Raw genomic sequence first — 18,651 nt, forward strand, 5'->3', positions numbered from 1 at the left:
CACGGCTGTTACTCTGAAACCAGTCTTTTCACAGGCGCCCTTTCTCTCGGTTAGGTGTGAGCCTGTTTTGGTTTTACATCAGGGTGGCGCCTGCCTCTTGCAAGCACCCCCCAGCTGCTGGTTCTCTCAGCTGGTCTTCGGCAGCTCAGCCCTCTGGCCAAGCCACACATGCTGTCCCCCCCTTTTGGGGTATACAGTCCAAGTTCTTTCTCTTCCCTGGTATGGGGCCATAGCTCTAAGGTGTCTTCCCCAAGGCACTGCCTTCGTCAGTCACCCAGCCGGGGCCCATCTAAGTACCTTCAGCTGGTGTCCTTTTCAGCAGCCCTCCCTGGGCTCAGTCTGCAACCAGACCAGCAGTGCCCTTCTCTGACTAGATCAAACTAGCTAGAGACATAAAGGGTAATAAGAAAATATTCTACAAATACTTTTGAAGCAAGAGGAAGACCAAAGACAGGGTAGACCTGTTACTCAGTATGGTGGGGGGAGGGGAGAAATAATAACAGAAAATGTGGAAATGGTAGAGGTGCTTAATGACTTGTTTTGGTTTTCACCAAAAAGGTTGGTGGTGATTGGCCATCTAACATAATGAATGTTAGTAAAAACGAGGTAGGATCAGAGGCTAAAATAGGAAAAGAACAAGTTAAAAATTACTTAGACAAGTTAGATGTCTTCAAGTCATCAGGGCATGATGAAATGCATCGTAGAATACTTAAGGGGCTGACTGAGGAGATATCCGAGCCATTGGCGATTATCTTTGAATAATCATGGAAGATGGGAGAGATTCCAGATGACTGGAAAATGGCACCTATAAAAAGGGAAATAAGGACAACCCGGGGAATTATAGACCAGTGAGCTTATCTTCTGTACCCAGAAAGATAATGGAGCAAATAATTAAGCAATCAGTTTGCAAACATCTAGAAGACAATAAGGTGATAAGTAACAGTGAGCATGGATTTGTCAAGAACAAATTGTGTCAAACCAACCTGATAGCTTTCTTTGACAGGGTAACAAACCTTGTGGATAGGGGGGAAGTGGTAGACGGGCTATATCTTCACTTTAGTAAAGCTTTTGATACTGTCTTGAACGAACTTCTCATAAACTAGGGAAATGCAACCTAGATAGAGCTAGTGGGTGCATAACTAGTTGCAAAACAGTTCCCAGAGAGTAGTTATCAGTGATTCACAGTCATGCTGGAAGGACATAACGAGTGGGGTCCCACAGGGATCAGTTCTGGGTCTGGTTCTGTTCAATATATTCATCAGTGATTTAGATAATGGCCTAGTACACTTACAAAGTTTGCAGACGATACCAAGTGGGAGGGGTTGCAAGTGCTTTGGAGGATGGGATTAAAATTCAAAATGATCTGGACAAACTGGAGAAATGGTCTGAAGTAAATAGGATGAAATTCAATAAGGACAAATGCAATCCATTTAGGAAGGAACAATCAGTTCACATACAAAGTGGGAAATGACTGCCTAGGAAGGAGTACTGTGAAAAGGGATCTGGGGGTCATAGTTGACCACAAGCTAAAAATGAGACAGCAGTGTGACGCTGTCTCAAAAGAAGAGAACATCATTCTGGGATGTATTAGCAGGAGTGTTGTAAGACATGAGAAGTAATTCTTCCGCTCTACTCCACGCTGATTAGGCCTCAACTGGAGTAGGGTGTCCAGTTCTGGGCACCACATTTCAGGAAAGATGTGGGACAAATTGGAGAAAGTCCAGAGAAGAGCAACAAGAATGATTAAAGGTCTAGAAAACATGACCTATGAGGGAAGATTGGAAAAAACTGGGTTTGTTTAGTCTGGAAAAGAGAAGACAGAGGGGACATAACAGTTTTCAAGTACATAAAAGGTTACAAGGAGGAGGGAGAAAAATTGTTGCTCTTAACCTGTGAGGATAGGACAAGAAGCAATGGGCTTAAATTGAAGCAAGGGAGGTTTAGGTTGGACATTAGGAACAACTTCCTAACTGTCAGGGTAGTTAAGCACTGGAATAAATTGTCTAGGGAGGTTGTGGGATCTCTATCATTGGAGATTTTTAAGAACAGGTTACACAAATACCTGTCAGGAATGGTCTAGATAATATAGTCCTGTCATAAGTGCAGGGGACTGGACTAGATAACCTCTCGAGGTCCCTTCCAGTCCTATGAGTCTATGATCTCTGTACCCTCGCCTGGTTCTGGGCTCAGTCCCCTGGGCTCAGCCTGCCTGCACTGACCTGTTCATGGTCCTGCTGCTACTCTAGCCAGCCAGGCATCCGGTCTTTAGCAGCCTTCCCTGGGCTCAGTTCTGCTTGGTGAGCTCTCTGCAGTGAGTTGTCCATGGCCTGCTGCTCGTCTAGCCAGCCAGGCACCCAGTCCTCCCTCGTCAAGTTCCATGCAGCAGCTGAACTTCTCTGCTCTGCTGCTTGTCTTATGTAGGGCTCTTCTGGCCCCGGATTGGCTGCTCCATCTGCCCCCTGATTGGGCCCTCTCTGCAGCCACTCTAGGTTGCCTGGAGGACTTCCCTCTGCTCTATTCTGAGAAAGGGTGTTGCAGGGCCATAAAGCCTCCAGCAGGGAACCTCCGGACCTAGTGCACCCTGGCACACTGCAACGCCCGCAGTTCTGGGTTGCATTGTGACTTGTAGGTAGCTCAGCTTGGGCTGCAATAACTTAGGCAGCCAACTTTTACTGAGGGCTGCTATGCACCCTCCCAATTTGAAGCTATTATGTGTGGGTCAGAAGTAGTTTAAAGCCCCTTTAGCTGCACCCTCCCAATTCCAGACTGTGGGTTTTCTGCTGTGCCTCCCAGAGTTGCACCCCAAAATCACACCCTTGGAGCTAAATAGCATATTAAATAATTGGGTCTGCGAGGGCATCAGTAGATTTTTCCCGTTATACTAAACAGATTCTGTGGCTGCCTTCTACCACTTCCTCTCTGCCAATGGCTTTGGCTGATCTACTCTGACTAGAATTTAAAAGGTTTGGTCTTCCCAGCTGTTACTCCTGGGGGAATTCTGCACCACCGTGCAATGCAAAATTTTCACAAAATTAATGCTCTGCACAGAATTTCATTTTTTCCTGCAAAATTGGCGCTGTAGAGCTGCTGGCCTCTGCTAGGGGCCACTGAACCTGGCAGAGCCTGGCTCCCCAGCTCACAGTGCGCCAGCACGGGCAGACTGCGGTTCCCAGTTTTGCCAGCCCCACTCGGTCACATTGTGCAGCTGGGCTGGTGAGCTGCGCATGGGGAGAGCCAGGCGCAACAGCTGGGAGCTGCAGGGAGGGGCCACTGCTTTCCGGAAGGGGAGATTGAGGGTAAGGGGGAGGCCTGGTTTGGGGGAGGGGTGTGTGACTCAAGCTGTTCTGGCGATGGCCAAACCTTTAAATTGTGCCCCCCTCCCCTTATCAGCAGGTATGCGTCGTCTCTGCCCGGCGGGACAGTAACAAAGCTGTGTGGAGCGGATCCAGTGGCAGGGCTCTGGGGCCAGGGGTCGCTGGAACCTGGGCAGTCTGCTGTTGGGGACTCAGAGGTGGGGGCTCCTTGCCCTGGACAGCGTGCCCTGAGGGGAGTCACGTTACCCTGAGTCCCGTCTGTCTTCATAAAGAGCAGTTCCAGAGCATCAGACCTGTGACTCGATCACACCCATATGCACCTTTACTTTGGGAGCACCATCTTTCTGTTTATCCTGCATCAGCTGGCATAAGGCACTTACTCTGCTGCGCAACTTAGACAGGGTCCTGCAGCCTCTGCAGTACATGAAGGCTCTGCTGTTACTTCCTTGTGTCAGGCAGAGACCTGTCACTCAGCTCTCTTCGCTCTCTCTGGCTTCTTGGAATGTCAGTCTTACTGTGGAGTACAAGAAAAACTTTGAAAATTGTTTGGGGTATGCTCCACACTATTTTACTAGCAGAGCTATAAGAGATCAAAATAAGAAACCGGGAAATTCTTTTTTCCATGGTAGTGGGCAAACCTAAAGGCAATTAACATTCAAATGGTGGCTGCATCTGTAGAAGCAGTATTTTTCCATGTTATAGGTAAACAGTGTGTGATTATTTTTTTTAGCCTTTACTCTAAGCATACTATTGTACTATTATAATATGTACTATTCATAAATACAGCAATGGAAACAGGTTTTTTTTTTTTTTTTTTAAATAAGACCTCAAACTTACAGCACCAATTACTTGCTTTGTGCACGCAGTGGCACTAATTAGGCAGTCAAATTACATGCACAAAAATGTTTGAAAACTGTGCTCCATAAGTAGAGGGAAGTCATGCAGTTTATGCTGTTTCCAAACATTGGATTGCATCTGTACTTGTTGGATCCCCGGTTACATTTTTTTCCAGTGTAGAGGCAGCCCATTTAGCAGGCTGGTTTTGCTGGTAATCCAGTAACTGAAGGCAATTTTTGCGTAAGGCCAAAGTTAATGTAATGCTCTGTCATAACAGAATTTGGTGTTTGGAAATGACAGCCATGTGTATTGCAAGGTGGAGGGCTTTCCTCAAGGTGAAATATGTGGGGGAAGAGGGGAGTCTGATGGACACTTGAGAGATTACAGAGCTGACGTTCTGTCTCTTGCTGTCAGTTTGTTTCACTTTAAAGAAAATAATAGTTTTGTACTGTTAGAGATAATTAATGGGAAAGAATTTCACTTGCTGATCTTATTAAAAATTACTCAGTGCTGTAAAAAACAAAAACAAAAAAACCTCACAGCTTTTAACAAACATCATAGATGTTTCCTGCTGTGAAAAACTTCCCACTGATGATAGACAAGACGTGGGCATTTTGAGAAGTCAGCCCAGACCTAATTACTGTCTTGCTGGCTGACTTCTTCTGTTGGGGGAAGACTACAATTTATTTTGCCTGTGCCACACTCCTGCTGTTTGAATAACGATACTGAGATAGACCGTCATCCATTTCCCAAGACTAATTAAATTTCAATCGAATATTCTGGGATCCTTAGGTTGCTTGGTATTAAGATTTTAAATGAAGAGATGGAATATACAACTTGTCAGCTCTTTGTAATTATTCTGAAATCTCAGAGTGCTGGCAAAGAATTCATTTTATTAGAGGGATGTGGATTTTTTTTCTTCTGAGAATGAACCAGCCTGTTTCTCTGATCCACTGGTCTCCTGTCTGTGGAATTTGGTAAGCTTTAGGCCCTGTCTACACTGGCAAGTTTCTGCACAGTAAAGCAGCTTTCTGTGCTGTAACTCCTGAGGTATACACACTGCCAAGCCACTTAGTGCGCAGAAACTGCGCAGTTGTAGCGCTGTAAAAAAAACCACCCCAACGGGAGGCGTACAGCTTTCTGTGCCGGGGCTACTGCTCTGTGGTGCCAGTGTAGACACCATGGTCAATTACAGTGCTGCTATTGGCCTCTGGGAGGTGTCCCACAATGCCTGTTCTCGCCTCTCTGGTCATCGGGTTGAACTCTACTGCCCTGCCCTCAGGTGACCAGCCATCATCCCCACCCTGTAAATTCCTTTGGAATTTTGAAAGTCCCCTTCCTCTTTGCTCGGTGATGCGTGAAGTGGTCTCAGTGCGTCTTTCCAGGTGGCCATGCCTGCTCCATGCACCAGGCAATTCCCTGCTTAGAGCAATGCCAAGCTGTTGGACCTCATCAGCATTTGGGGAGAGGAGGCTGTCCAGTCCCAACTGCGCTCCAGCCGTAGGAATTATGATACCTATGGACAGATTTCACAATGCATGACAGAAAGGGGCCATGACCGGGACACATTGCAGTGCAGGGTCAAAGTGAAGGAGCTGCGGAACACCTACCACAAGACACAGGAGGCAAACCGCTGCTCCGGTGCTGCGCCCACGAGCTGCCGGCTCTATAAAAAGCTGGACGCGATACTCTGCAGCGACCCCATATCCACTGCGAAGACCACTGTGCATACTTCGGTGGCTCACGTGCCAGTCGAAAGTGGATCCAAGCCAGGAGAAGGAGATCTTGGATCAGGGTGTGGACGGGTGGGGACCCAGAGGATGACTCGGAGGCCAGAGATGCATGCAACCAGGAGCTCTTTTCTACTCCAGAGGAGGCTAGCCAGGCACAGCTGTCAGATGTTGGCAAAGCGCAAACAGGAGAGGAGGCCCCTGGTAAGTGGATTTGATTTTGGGAATTGCTGAAGCAAGTTGTTGGGGGTAGGAGGGCAGGAGGGTTGCAGAAAACAGGCTTGTCTCCCACCGCATGCCTAGTCTGAGCGGCGGAACAGGCTGTTAATTGACTCGCTCACTTCACGGGACTCTCCCTCAAATCTCCAGGAAACTCTTGTGGAGATATTGGGCAATCCACCGCCGCAGGTTCTTCGGCAGAGCTGCTTTGTTTCTTGCCCCATTAATGGTAATTTTCCCGTGCCACTGTGCCGTCATGGAGGGGACCATTGCTGCACATAGGCGAGCTGCATAGGGACTGGGGTGGAAGCTGCAGTCTTGGAGAAGACCCTCCCTTGATTCCCTGCTCACCCTCAGCAGCGAGATATCTTCTGTAATGATCACATCCTGTGGAAAGTATGGGGACAGGAATGATTATCAGGCCCACCCCTACAGTGCTGGCTCTCCCCAAAAGGCGTGTGCCCAGTGTACAGCAGGGTCCAGGAAGAGTGATTTACCCTCCCCTGTGGCTATTCACCATTATGGGGGGGGTCTTGTGACTCATGTGTGTTTGCCTCGGGTCAGCCAGTTACTGACAAGTGTGTGAGTACTGGCTGTGTTTTAAAGCACTGAAACAGTGTTATCTGTGTTGCAAACAATACTGCTTCTGTAAAATGTTGCGTTTAAACTTCACAGAGATGACCTTGGGAGCCCAGCCTCCCTCTTTGTTATCGGCGGCTGAACGGCTGCTCAGAATTAGAAAGCAGCCAAGGAGAACTAAGGAGGACTTTCTGCGTGATGTTATGATGCACTCCACCACTGCGAAACAGGAATGGAAGGAGTGGCGGAACAGTGAGAAGAGGGAGCAAAAGGAGAACGCGGCACACTGGAATGAAGCCACGGAGCGCTCTTAAACGTTATGGAGCGCCAAGCAGACACACTCCAGAGGATACTAGCTCTTCAAACCGAGCAGCTCCGTGCCCGCCCCCTTCCCTGCAGCGACTGTCACTAAACTCTTTCTCATGCCCCCCATGCCCTCCCCCCCCCAAACACTGCCAACACACTCATCAACCTCCTGGCTCCAGTCTGTACCCGCTGCATTCCACTCCTCCCCCATCACAGTCAAGCACTGCGGACTCCCACTGCACTCAACACCTATCCCACTGCAGTTTGGCCCTGCTGAAGTACAGTACCCGCTGCATTGTACTCCAAAGGAGAAGGTTGGATATGATCCCTGGACATACAAAATCTTTAGCATCCCGGGACCCCTCCTCCTCCTGGGGACCTTCCCTCCCCCCCCCCCCTCACTGCTGATGGTTTATTTTGGTTTGTTTGTTTTTTTTGGTTTGACACTCTCAGCCAGTTGTTGTTTTTTAATAAAAGAATTGTTGGTTTGAAAGCAATCTTTATTCTATTAATTGAAAGCAAAAAGAGCCCTGCAAATCAACATACAATTATGTTAAACCCCCATATTGCATCGTCTGCACCAATCACCTCCTAGCATTACAAGCACTGCACTTCCGAGCATAGCAACAGATATTAGTGGCTTTCAGCTTCAAATTGCTGCCTCAAGGTGTCCCTAATCCTTATAGCCCAACGCTGCACCCCTCTAATAGCCCTGGTCTCTGGCTGTTCAAACTCAGTCTCCAGGCGCTGAGCCTCTGCGGTCCAGCCCTGAGTGAAGCTTTCACCCTTCCTTTCACAAATATTAAGGAGCGTACCGCGCGCGGCGATAAGCATAGGAATATTTTCATCGGCCAGGTCCAGCTTCCCATAGAGGCAGCGCCAGCGGGCTTTTAAACGGCCAAAAGCCCACTTAATAGTCCTTCTAAACTTGCTCAGCCTGTTGTTGAACCACTCCTTGCCCTGGCAAGTTGCCCTGTCTATGGTTTCATAAGCCATGGCATTAAGGGGTAGGCAGAGTCTCCCAGGATCACAGTGGGCATTTCGACTTCCCCTATGATGATCTTCTGGTCTGGGAAGAGAGTCCCTGCTTGCAGCTTCCTGAACAGGCCAGTGTTCCAAAAGATGCGTGCGTCATGCCCCTTTCTGGACCAGCCTGTATTCATGTCTGTGAAACGCCCACAGTGATCCACAAGCGCCTGGAGAACCATTGAGAAATACCCCTTGCAATTAATGTGCTAGGTGGTCTGGTGCCTGAATTGGAATATGCGTGCCATCTATCGCCCCTTTGCAGTTAAGGAAGCCCATTTATGCAAAGCCATCCACAATATCACGCACGTTGCCCAGAGTCACGGTGTCTCGGAGCAGGATGCGATTAATGGCCCTGCAGACTTTTGTCAACATGAGTTTCCTACTCCGAACTGGTTAGCGACCGATCGGTAGCAGTCTGGATTAGCTAGCTTCCAGCTAGGATTAGCGTGCAATTGCCACACGCTTCTCCAATAGCAGGGCAGCTCTCATTCTCATGTCCATGTCCATGCCCAGGGCTGGGGCGAGCTCATCACACAGTCCCATGAATGTGGCTTTCCTCATCTGAAAGTTTTGCAGCCACTGCTCGTCATCCTAGACGTGCATCACAATGTGATCCCACGCTCAGTACTTGTTTCCCAAGCCCAAAAGCAGCGTTCATAGAATATCAGGGTTGGAAGGGACCTCAGGAGGTCATCTAGTCCAACTTTCTGCTCAAAGCAGGATCAATCCCCAACTAAATAATCCCAGCCAGGGCTTTGTCAAGCCTGACCTTAAAAACCTCTAAGGAAGGAGATTCCACCACCTTCCTAGGTAACCCATTCCAGTGCTTCACCACTCTCCTAGTGAAAAGGTTTTTCCTAATGTCCAACCTAAAACCTCCCCCACTGCCACTTGAGACCATTACTCCTTGTTCTCTCATCTGATATCACTGAGAACAGTCTAGATCCATCCTCTTTGGAACCCCCTTTCAGGTAGTTGAAAGCAGCTATCAAATCCCCCCTCATTCTTCTCTTCTGCAGACTAAACAATCCCAGTTCCCTCAGCCTCTCCTCATAAGACGTGCTCCAGCCCCCTAATCATTTTTGTTGCCCTCCACTGCACTCTTTCCAATTTTTCCACATCCTTCTTGTAGTGTGGGGCCCAAAACTGGACACAGTACTCCAGATGAGGCCTCACCAATGTTGAATAGAGGCGAATGATCACGTTCCTCGATCTGCTGGCAATGCCTCTACTTATACAGCCCAAAATGCTGTTAGCCTTCTTGGCAACAAGGGCACACTGTTGACTCATATCCAGTTTCTCGTCCACTGTAACCTCTAGGTCCTTTTCTGCAGAACTGCTGCCTAGCCATTCGGTCCCTAGTCTGTAGCAGTGCATGGGATTCTTCCGTCCTAAGTGCAGGACTCTGCACTTGTCCTTGTTAAACCTCATCAGATTTCCTTTGGCCCAATCCTCTAATTTGTCTAGGTCCCTCTGTATACTATCCCTACCCTCCAGCGTATCTACCACTCCTCCCCGTTTAGTGTCACTCAGATTAGTGTTCCACTGTGGTCAGCGCCTCTGTGAATGCCACAGGCAATCTTGTGTTGTAGCTACTATGCGTGGTGAGATCAAGGTCTCATTCCTCTTGCTTTTGTAGTTTAAGGAATAACTCTACTGCCACTCGTGACGTGTTGGTCAGAGCGAGCAGCATACTGGTCAACAGATCGGGATCCATTCCTGCAGCCCGAAGAGGCAGGGCGCACAGTACACAAACCGTTGAAAGATGGCACCAAATGCAGACAGAAGCACAGGGATTGCTGAGATGAGAAGTAATGCATCATAGGGCTCTGGCACAGGACCCAGGATGCCGTGCAACCCCGTACGCCTTCCCACAAGTCTTAGGCTCCGTCTACACTATGGGGAGGGATCAATTTCAGATACGCAAATTCAGCTACGCGAATAGCGTAGCTGAATTCAGTGTAGCTGAATTCGACTTACCCCGCTGAAAGGACGGCGGCAAATCGACTGCCGCGGCCCCCCCGTCGACGGCGCTTACTCCTACCTGGGCTGGTGGAGTACGCGCGTCGATTCGGTGATCGATTATTGCGTCCCGACGAGACGTGATAAATCAATCTCCGAGAGATCAATTTCTACCCGCCGATCTGGGCGGGTAGTGAAGACAAGCCCTTAGCAGCAGAAGAGAAAGAGGTGCTCTGTGGGATAGCTGACCTGAGTGCACTGCTCTGAATACTGCTGCAAGTGTGAACACGCTATTGTGCAGGCAGCTGACTTTGCGAACACACAACAGCAGTTTCCCTTCAGCGCTCTCTGAGCGGCGCTGTAACTCTGCTAGTGTAGACTGCCCTTAGTCATGAGTTTCTGGTTTTTGTTTTGTTTGGTTTGGGTTGGGTTTTTTTAAGGAAGTTAGGAGTTTAAGCAATTGACTTTCTGGATTCCAATGTACAATTATGATTACATGATCCTCATCAGTTTCATTCTGCTCTGGACAGTGCCACAAGAAAGCCCAAATGTAATACTAGTAAATATTGCATGATTTTTGTTTAAGAAGCTTGATTATTCATAAATGCATAGGGTAACAGCCACTGTGCTTTCTAAGTTTTACAATCCTAAGCATGTGAAGTAGTTTGCCTAGGCGTATAGGAGTTGGGGTCGGAGGGAGCCGCCCGGCCGGGGCACCTCCCTGGAGCCCTCCTCGCGCCCCCCCCCCCCCCCCGCCCCAGCTTACCTTGCGAAGCTGCTGCTTGTTTCTGAAGCCTCCCAGGCTTCCTGTGCGAACATCTGATTTGCGGGAAGCAGGGGAGGGGGAGAAGGGGGGGCGGGGAGCGTTCAGGGGAGGGCCGGGGGTGGGGCGGACAGCTGCCGGAGCTTGGGAACCGGCTCCAGCTCACCACTGGGCGCGGGGCCCTCTTAAGTATGGGGCCCGATTCGGGGAAATCGGCCTAAAGTTGGCCTTGCTTGCAGCGGCATTGGGAGCGGTGCATTATTGGCAGCTATCCCACAGAGCACCTCTTTCCATTCTGGCGCTGTGGCTTGTGGGAAGGGGGCGGAGGGGGTGGGGCATTCTGAATCCTGTCCCAACACCCCATGATGCATCGGTTCGCATCCCAACATTCCCTGTGCTTCCGTCCACATTTGGCGCCATCTTTTAACATTTTTTGTACTGCGCGCTCTGTCTTCCCTTTCGGTCTGTGGGAATGGAGCCCGAACTGCTGAGGAGTATGCTTACGAGTCTCGCCAGCACGTCACGTTTGGCAGTCGAGTTATTCCTTAGGATCCAAAGTGACAGTGAGGGCTCCGACGATGATATCGATTTGAGTAATGCATACAACACGAGTTTGCTTGTGGCGTTCACGGACATGCTCAGCATCGTGAAACGCCGGCTTTGGGCTTGGGAAACAAGCACTGAGTGGTGGGATCACATCGTCCTGCAAGTCTGGGATGACGAGCAGTGGCTGCAGAACTTTTGGATGAGAATAGCCACTTTCATGGGACTGTGTGAAGAGCTCGCCCCCACCCTGCAGCGCAAGGACACGAGATTGAGAGCTGCCCTGACAGTGGAGAGGCGGGTGGCTATTGCAGTCTGGAAGCTGGCAACTCGGTTGCTAACCAGTTTGGAGTGGGAAAGTTGACCATTGGAATCGTGTTGATGCAAGTTTGCAGAGCCATTAATCGCATCCTGCCCTGAAGAACCGTGACTCTGGATAACGTGCAGGACATTGTGGATGGCTTTGCACAAATGGGTTTCCCTAACTGCGGAGAGGCAATAGATGGCACGCATATTCTTATTCTGGCACCAGCCCACCTAGCCTCTGAGTACGTTAATCGGAAGGGCTATTTCTGTATGGTTCTCCAAGCACTTGTGGATCACCGTGGGCGTTTCATTGACATTAACGCAGGCTGGCCCGGAAAGGAGCATGACACACGCATCTTTAGGAAAACTGGCCTGTTCAGGAAGCTGCAAGCCGGGACTTTTTTCCCAGACCAGAAGATCACCATAGGGGAAGTCGAAATGCCTGTTGTGATCCTTGGAGACCCTGCTTACCCTTTAATACCGTGGCTTATGAAACCCTACACAGGGAGCCTTGACAGCAGCAAGGAGCGGTTCAACAACAGGCTAAGCCGGTGCAGAATGACTGTGGAGTGTGCTTTTGGCCGTTTAAAGGGCCACTGGCGCTCTCTGTGTGGGAAGCTGGACTTGGCTGATGACAGCATCCCTGCGCTTATATCCGCGTGCTGTACCCTCCATAACACTTGTGAAGGGAAGGGTGAACGATTCACTCAGGCATGGAACTCGGACGTTCAACACCTGGAGGCTGAATTTGAACAGCCAGAGAGATGGGCTATTAGAGGGGCCCAGCGCGGGGCTGCAAGGATCAGGGATGCCTTGAGGGAGCTATTTGAGGCTGAAAGCCACCAGTAATGTCTGGTGCCCTGCACGGGAGTGAAATGCAGTGGTTCCAATGTTAGTAGGAATCTGTGTTTGGTACGCTGACTTACCTTAGCCCAAGAAAGAAACAGGCACTGCATCTTTTACTTTATGCAATAATAAAGAATATTTTCAAAGCCAAAAAATCCATTTATTGAAAAGAAACACAACTGCTTGGGAAACAGAAAGGGCAAGGGGATGGCGTGGGGAACAGTACAATCACAGATTTGCTTGTGTCCTGTCTGGAGTGCTGTGCAGTGAGTGCTGCACTTCAAGATGGCTATATTGCATGTTGATGGGGGTTGAGTGCAGTGGGTAAGGGTCGTAGTTTTCAGGCCTGGGTGGTGAAGCTACAGAGGGCAGCTGGTGGCGGTAAGAACCCTGATGTTGGGGAAAGTGGGTTGGAGGTGAAATGGGGGCACATGGGAAACAGTTTTGGGACAAGGTCTGTGGGGAGGGCAGGCACGGTACTGCTCCGCCTGCATGGCTACGAGCGCCTGGATAGAATCTGCTTGGTGCTCCATTATGCTTATCAGCCACTCCGTGCTTTTCTGCCTGCGCTCCTCATTCTGCTGGCGGCTCCTCCTTTCACTCTCCCCATGCACTTTTTGATTTTCATTACTCCAATGCTGCATTAATTCATGCAACATGTCTTCCTTGCTTCTACGTGGCCTCTTTCTGATTCTTTGGAATCTTTCGGCCAGTGATAACACGGATGGCTGAGATCTCAAGGTTGCATCTGTAAAAGCAAAATGCAACACTTAACAGAGGCAGCATTGTTCACACCAGACAGAGCAATGATTCCCCCATACTTAAGGGCAAGCACAGTCTACACAATAGCATAATTTGCCTGTCCCAAAGCGAGCACACACAAACCCACAGGAGCCCCAAAATGGTGAGTAAGCACAGGGTCAAGTGTGACTGATTGTTTCACGGCTGTACTGTCCTCTGGGTTTCTGTGCCATGGGGAGAGCCAACAGCAGCAGGGGGCCCCTATTGAACACTGTCCCCACATTTTCCACAGGAGTTTGTCCTTGAAGATATCTCGCTGCTGAGGGTGACCTGGGAAGCAAGGGAGAGTCTTCTACTGCAATGCGGCTTCTGCCCTGGCCCATATGCAGCTTGCCTGTGTGCAGCAATGGTCCCCCCCACCCCTCACGGCACAGTGGCGTGGACAAATTAGCCTTACTGGGACAAGGATCACAGTGGCTCTCCCGAGAAACCTGCGCAAGCGCATTGCCCAAGTTCTGGATGAGACCTTTGAAGAGATCACCGAGGCCAATTATCACGATATGTGAGAGCTCATCAGCGCCCTATCTAGGCATGCATGCAGCCCTAATCCTCCTTGCCCCAAGAGCCTGCACTGAATAACTTCCTTCCCAAAATAAAAGCCGCTTACCGGGAACCTCCTCTGGTGTTTGTTCTTCCCCAAGCACTGGCTGCCGCGACTGGCTACCTTCCTCCTGGCTTGAGAACAGCTCCTGGCTGCATGCATCTAGGGATTCTGGGGTGCCTTCCTCTGCCTGAGCACATTCACTCCGGCTTTGCTCCTCCTTCTCCTCCTGCCTTGTTGAACTGGGCTCTGAAGTGTCCATGGTGGTACTTGGAGTGGAGATGGGGTCGCCCCCAAGTATCGCGCCCAGCTCTTCGTAGACACGGCAGGTCTCGGGGGCAGCACCGGAGCGGTTGTTTGCCTCGCGGGCTTTGCGGTAGGCATTCCGCAGCTCCTTCACTTTAATCCTGCACTGCGTCCTGGTCATGGCCCCTTTCCATCATGTCCCTTGATATCTGCCCAAAGGTATCGTAATTCCTACGGCTGGAGCGCAGCTGGGACTGGACAGTTTCCTCCCCCCAAACACTGATGAGGTCCAGCACCTCGCCATTGCTCCATACCGGGGATCACCTGACGCGTGGAGGCATGGTCACCTGGAAAGATTCGCTGAGAGCACTCTACGCCTTGCTGAGCAAACAGGAAGGGGATTTTCAAAATTCCCAGAGAATTTAAAGGGGGGGGTCTGACGGTTGGTCACCTGAGGGCAGGGCAGTAGAGTTCAAAGTGATGACCAGAGTGGCTAGAACAGGCATTGTGGGACACTTCTGGAGGCTGATCAGAGAGCATTAACAGGACAGGTCGTGCACACTGGCGCTGCAGCGCTCCAGCGGGGGTGCACCGAACGTTATTCCACTTGCCGAGGTGGAGAACCAGCAGCGCTGTAGCCGTGGAGTCAGAGCGCTCTACGTGCCTTGCCAGTGTGGACGGGGAGTGAGCTAGTGCGCCCGGGGCTCCTTTAATGCGCACTAACTCACAAGTGTAGCCAAGTCCTGAATCACTCCATTGTCTCCACAGCCTTCTGCAGGAGTATGAAATTGACACAATTGTATCCAGACCCAGGGTTCTGGTACTAAAACTGATCAGTCTCATTTAATTTCACTCTCATGCTGCTTAGCTATATCAGGACCAGAGACACTAGCTCTGTCTGCAGGCTCAAGAAGACAGTGCTGTACGTACAGTCTACATTTGTTTTGTGTCTGCAAGGTTATTTCCTTGCAAGGACTCCAGCAATAGGGAAAAGCTCTGACGGGGGGAACCTTTCCCCACTGCTTCCCCCCTTCCAAATCCTTTCATTGACATGTGTAGCTACACACTGCAGTATGGACGTAGCTTGTTTTTCATGGCAGCATATAGCTGAATACCTTACAAGCTACCTTCCTGCTTCTCCACGTGGGCACCAATGATACTGCCAAGAATGACCTTGAGCGGATCACTGCAGACTACGTGGCTCTGGGAAGAAGGATAAAGGAGTTTGAGGCGCAAGTGGTGTTCTCGTCCATCCTCCCTGTGCAAGGAAAAGGCCTGGGTAGAGACCGTCGAATCGTGGAAGTCAACGAATGGCTACGCAGGTGGTGTCGGAGAGAAGGCTTTGGATTCTTCGACCATGGGAAGGTGCTCCAAGAAGGAGGAGTGCTAGGCAGAGACGGGCTCCATCTAACAAAGAGAGGGAAGAGCATCTTTGCAAGCAGGCTGACTAACCTAGTGAGGAGGGCTTTAAACTAGGTTCACTGGGGGAAGGAGACCAAAGCCCTGAGGTAAGTGGGGAAATGGGATCCTGGGAGGAAGCACGAGCAGGAGAGCGCAAGAGGGGAGGACTCCTGTCTCATACTGAGAAAGCGGGACGATCGATGAGTTATCTTACGTGCCTATACACAAATGCAAGAAGCCTGGGAAACAAGCAGGGAGAACTGGAAGTCCTGGCACAGTCAGGGAACTATGATGCGATTGGAATAACAGACACTTGGTGGGATAACTCACATGACTGGAGTACTGTCATGGATGGATATAAACTGTTCAGGAAGGATTGGCAGGGCAGAAAAGGTGGGGAGAGTTGCGTTGTATGTAAGAGAGGAGTATGACTGCTCAGAGCTCCGGTATGAAACTGCAGAAAAACCTGAGAGTCTCTGGATAAAGTTGAGAAGTGTGAGCAACAAGGGTGATGTCGTGGTCAGAGTCTGCTATAGACCACCAGACCAGGGGGATGAGGTGGACGAGGCTTTCTTCCGGCAACCAGCAGAAGTTGCTAAATCGCAGGCCCTGGTTCTCATGGGCACCTTTAATCACCACCCTGATATCTGCTGGGAGAGCGATACAGCGGTGCACAGACAATCCAGGAAGTTTTTGGAAAGTGTAGGGGACCATTTCCTGGTGCAAGTGCTGGAGGAACCAACTAGGGGCAGAGCTTTTCTTGACCTGCTGCTCACAAACAGGGAAGAATTAGTAGGGGAAGCAAAAGTGGATGGGAACCTGGGAGGCAGTGACCATGAGATGGTCGAGTTCAGGATCCTGACACAAGGAAGAAAAGAGAGCAGCAGAATATGGACCCTGGACTTCAGAAAAGCAGACTTTGGCTCCCTCAGGGAACAGATGGGCAGGATCCCCTGGGAGAATAACATGAAGGGCAAAGGGGTCCAGGAGAGCTGGCTGTATTTTAAAGAATCCTTATTGCGGTTGCAGGAACAAACCATCCCGATGTGTAGAAAGAATAGTAAATATGGCAGGCGACCAGCTTGGCTAAACAGTGAAATCCTTGCTGATCTTAAACGCAAAAAAGAAGCTTAAAAGAAGTGGAAGATTGGACAAATGACCAGGGAGGAGTATAAAAATATTGCTCAGGCATGCAGGAGTGAAATCAGGAAGGCCAAATCACACTTGGAGTTGCAGCTAGCAAGAGATGTTAAGAGTAACAAGAAGGGTTTCTTCAGGTATGTTAGCAACAAGAAGAAAGTCAAGGAAAGTGTGGGCCCCTTACTGAATGAGGGAGGCAACCTAGTGACCAAGGATGTGGAAAAACCTAATGTACTCAATGCTTTTTTTGCCTCTGTCTTCACGAACAAGGTCAGCTCCCAGACTGCTGCACTGGGCAGCACAGTATGGGGAGAAGGTGACCAGCCCTCTGTGGAGAAAGAAGTGGTTCGGGACTATTTAGAAAAACTGGACGTGCACAAGTCCATGGGGCCGGATGCGCTGCATCCGAGGGTGCTAAAGGAGTTGGCGGATGAGATTGCAGAGCCATTAGCCATTATTTTTGAAAACTCATGGCGATCGGGGGAGGTCCCGGATGACTGGAAAAAGGCTAATGTAGTGCCCATCTTTAAAAAAGGGAAGAAGGAGGATCCGGGGAACTACAGGCCAGTCAGCCTCACCTCAGTCCCTGGAAAAATCATGGAGCAGGTCCCCAAGGAATCAATTATGAAACACTTAGAGGAGAGGAAAGTGATCAGGAACAGTCCGCATGGATTCACCAAGGGGAAGTCGTGCCTGACTAACCTAATTGCCTTCTATGATGAGATAACTGGCTCTGTGGATGAGGGGAAAGCAGTGGATGTGTTATTCCTTGACTTTAGCAAAGCTTTTGATACGGTCTCCCACAGTATTCTTGCCGGCAAGTTAAAGAAGTATGGGCTGGATGAATGGACTGTAAGGTGGATAGAAAGCTGGCTAGATTGTCGGGCTCAACGGGTAGTGATCAATGGCTCCATGTCTAGTTGGCAGCCGGTTTCAAGCGGAGTGCCTTAAGGGTCGGTCCTGGGGCCGGTTTTGTTTAATATCTTCATTAATGATCTGGAGGATGGTGTGGACTGCACTCTCAGCAAGTTTGCAGATGACACGAAACTGGGAGGAGTGGTAGATACACTGGAGGGTAGGGATCGGATACAGAGGGGCCTAGACAAATTAGAGGATTGGGCCAAAAAAAACCTGATGAGGTTCAACAAGGACAAGTTCAGAGTCCTGCACTTAGGACGGAAGAATCCTATACACTGCTACAGACTAGGGACCGAATGGCTAGGTAGCAGTTCTGCAGAAAAGGACCTAGGGGTCACAGTGGACGAGAAGCTGGATATGAGTCAACAGTGTGCTCTTGTTGCCAAGAAGGCTAATGGCATTTTGGGCTGTATAAGTAGAGGCATTGCCAGCAGATCGAGGAACGTGATTGTTCCCCTTTATTCGACATTGGTGAGGCCTCATCTGGAGTACGGTGTCCAGTTTTGGGCCCCACAGTACAAGAAGGATGTGGAAAAATTGGAGAGAGTCCAGCGGAGGGCAACAAAAATGTTTAGGGGTCTGGAGCACATGACTTATGAGGAGAGTAGGGTTACCATTTGTCCGGATTCCCCCGGACATGTCCGGCTTTTTGAGCTAAAAATAGCATCCGGGGGGAATTTGTAAATGTCTGGACCTCCCCCCCCCCCCCCGCGCAGAGCGCGCGCGGCTAACAGGGCAGCCGGCCGGATGGTGCCACTTACATGGGGCTCCGACAGCCAGAGAGAGGCCCTCCTCCTCTCCCCTGCAGCAGAGCTCCCTCCCTCCCTGCATTCGCAGATCGCCTCCGGCAGTCTGGAGCTCCTCCCCCGCTCCCCAGAGTGCGGGGACGAGCGGCTCAGGTCGTTCCTGAGCAAGCTCACAGAGACATTAGGCGAAGGCCAACAACAAGGGGGCCAGGGGGTCGGAGAAGGGGCAGGGAGGTTCTGAAGGGGGCAGTCGAGACGAGGGGGGGGTCAGGAGTTCGGGGGAGGGCTTTCTGGGGGTGGGGGTGTGGATAGGTTTTGGGCAGTCAGGGTACAGGTAGGGGGTAGGGTGCTGGGGGGCATTTGGGGGGGTCTTAGGAGGGGCAGTTAGGGGACAAGGAACAGGGAGGCTTAGGTAGGGGGTGGG

General features: G+C 50.3%; 1 protein-coding gene across 2 annotated transcripts in view; it reads left to right on the forward strand.

The window, feature by feature from the left end:
* The window catches only part of RABL6 (RAB, member RAS oncogene family like 6), a 108,229-nt gene that overhangs the window by 14,403 nt on the left and 75,175 nt on the right, over nucleotides 1–18,651 (forward strand). The gene's annotated exons all lie outside the window — the stretch shown is intronic.

The sequence above is a fragment of the Terrapene carolina genome, unplaced genomic scaffold (genome assembly GCF_002925995.2).
Source record: "Terrapene carolina triunguis isolate 2854851 unplaced genomic scaffold, T_m_triunguis-2.0 Scaffold449, whole genome shotgun sequence".
NCBI lineage: Eukaryota > Metazoa > Chordata > Testudines > Emydidae > Terrapene > Terrapene triunguis.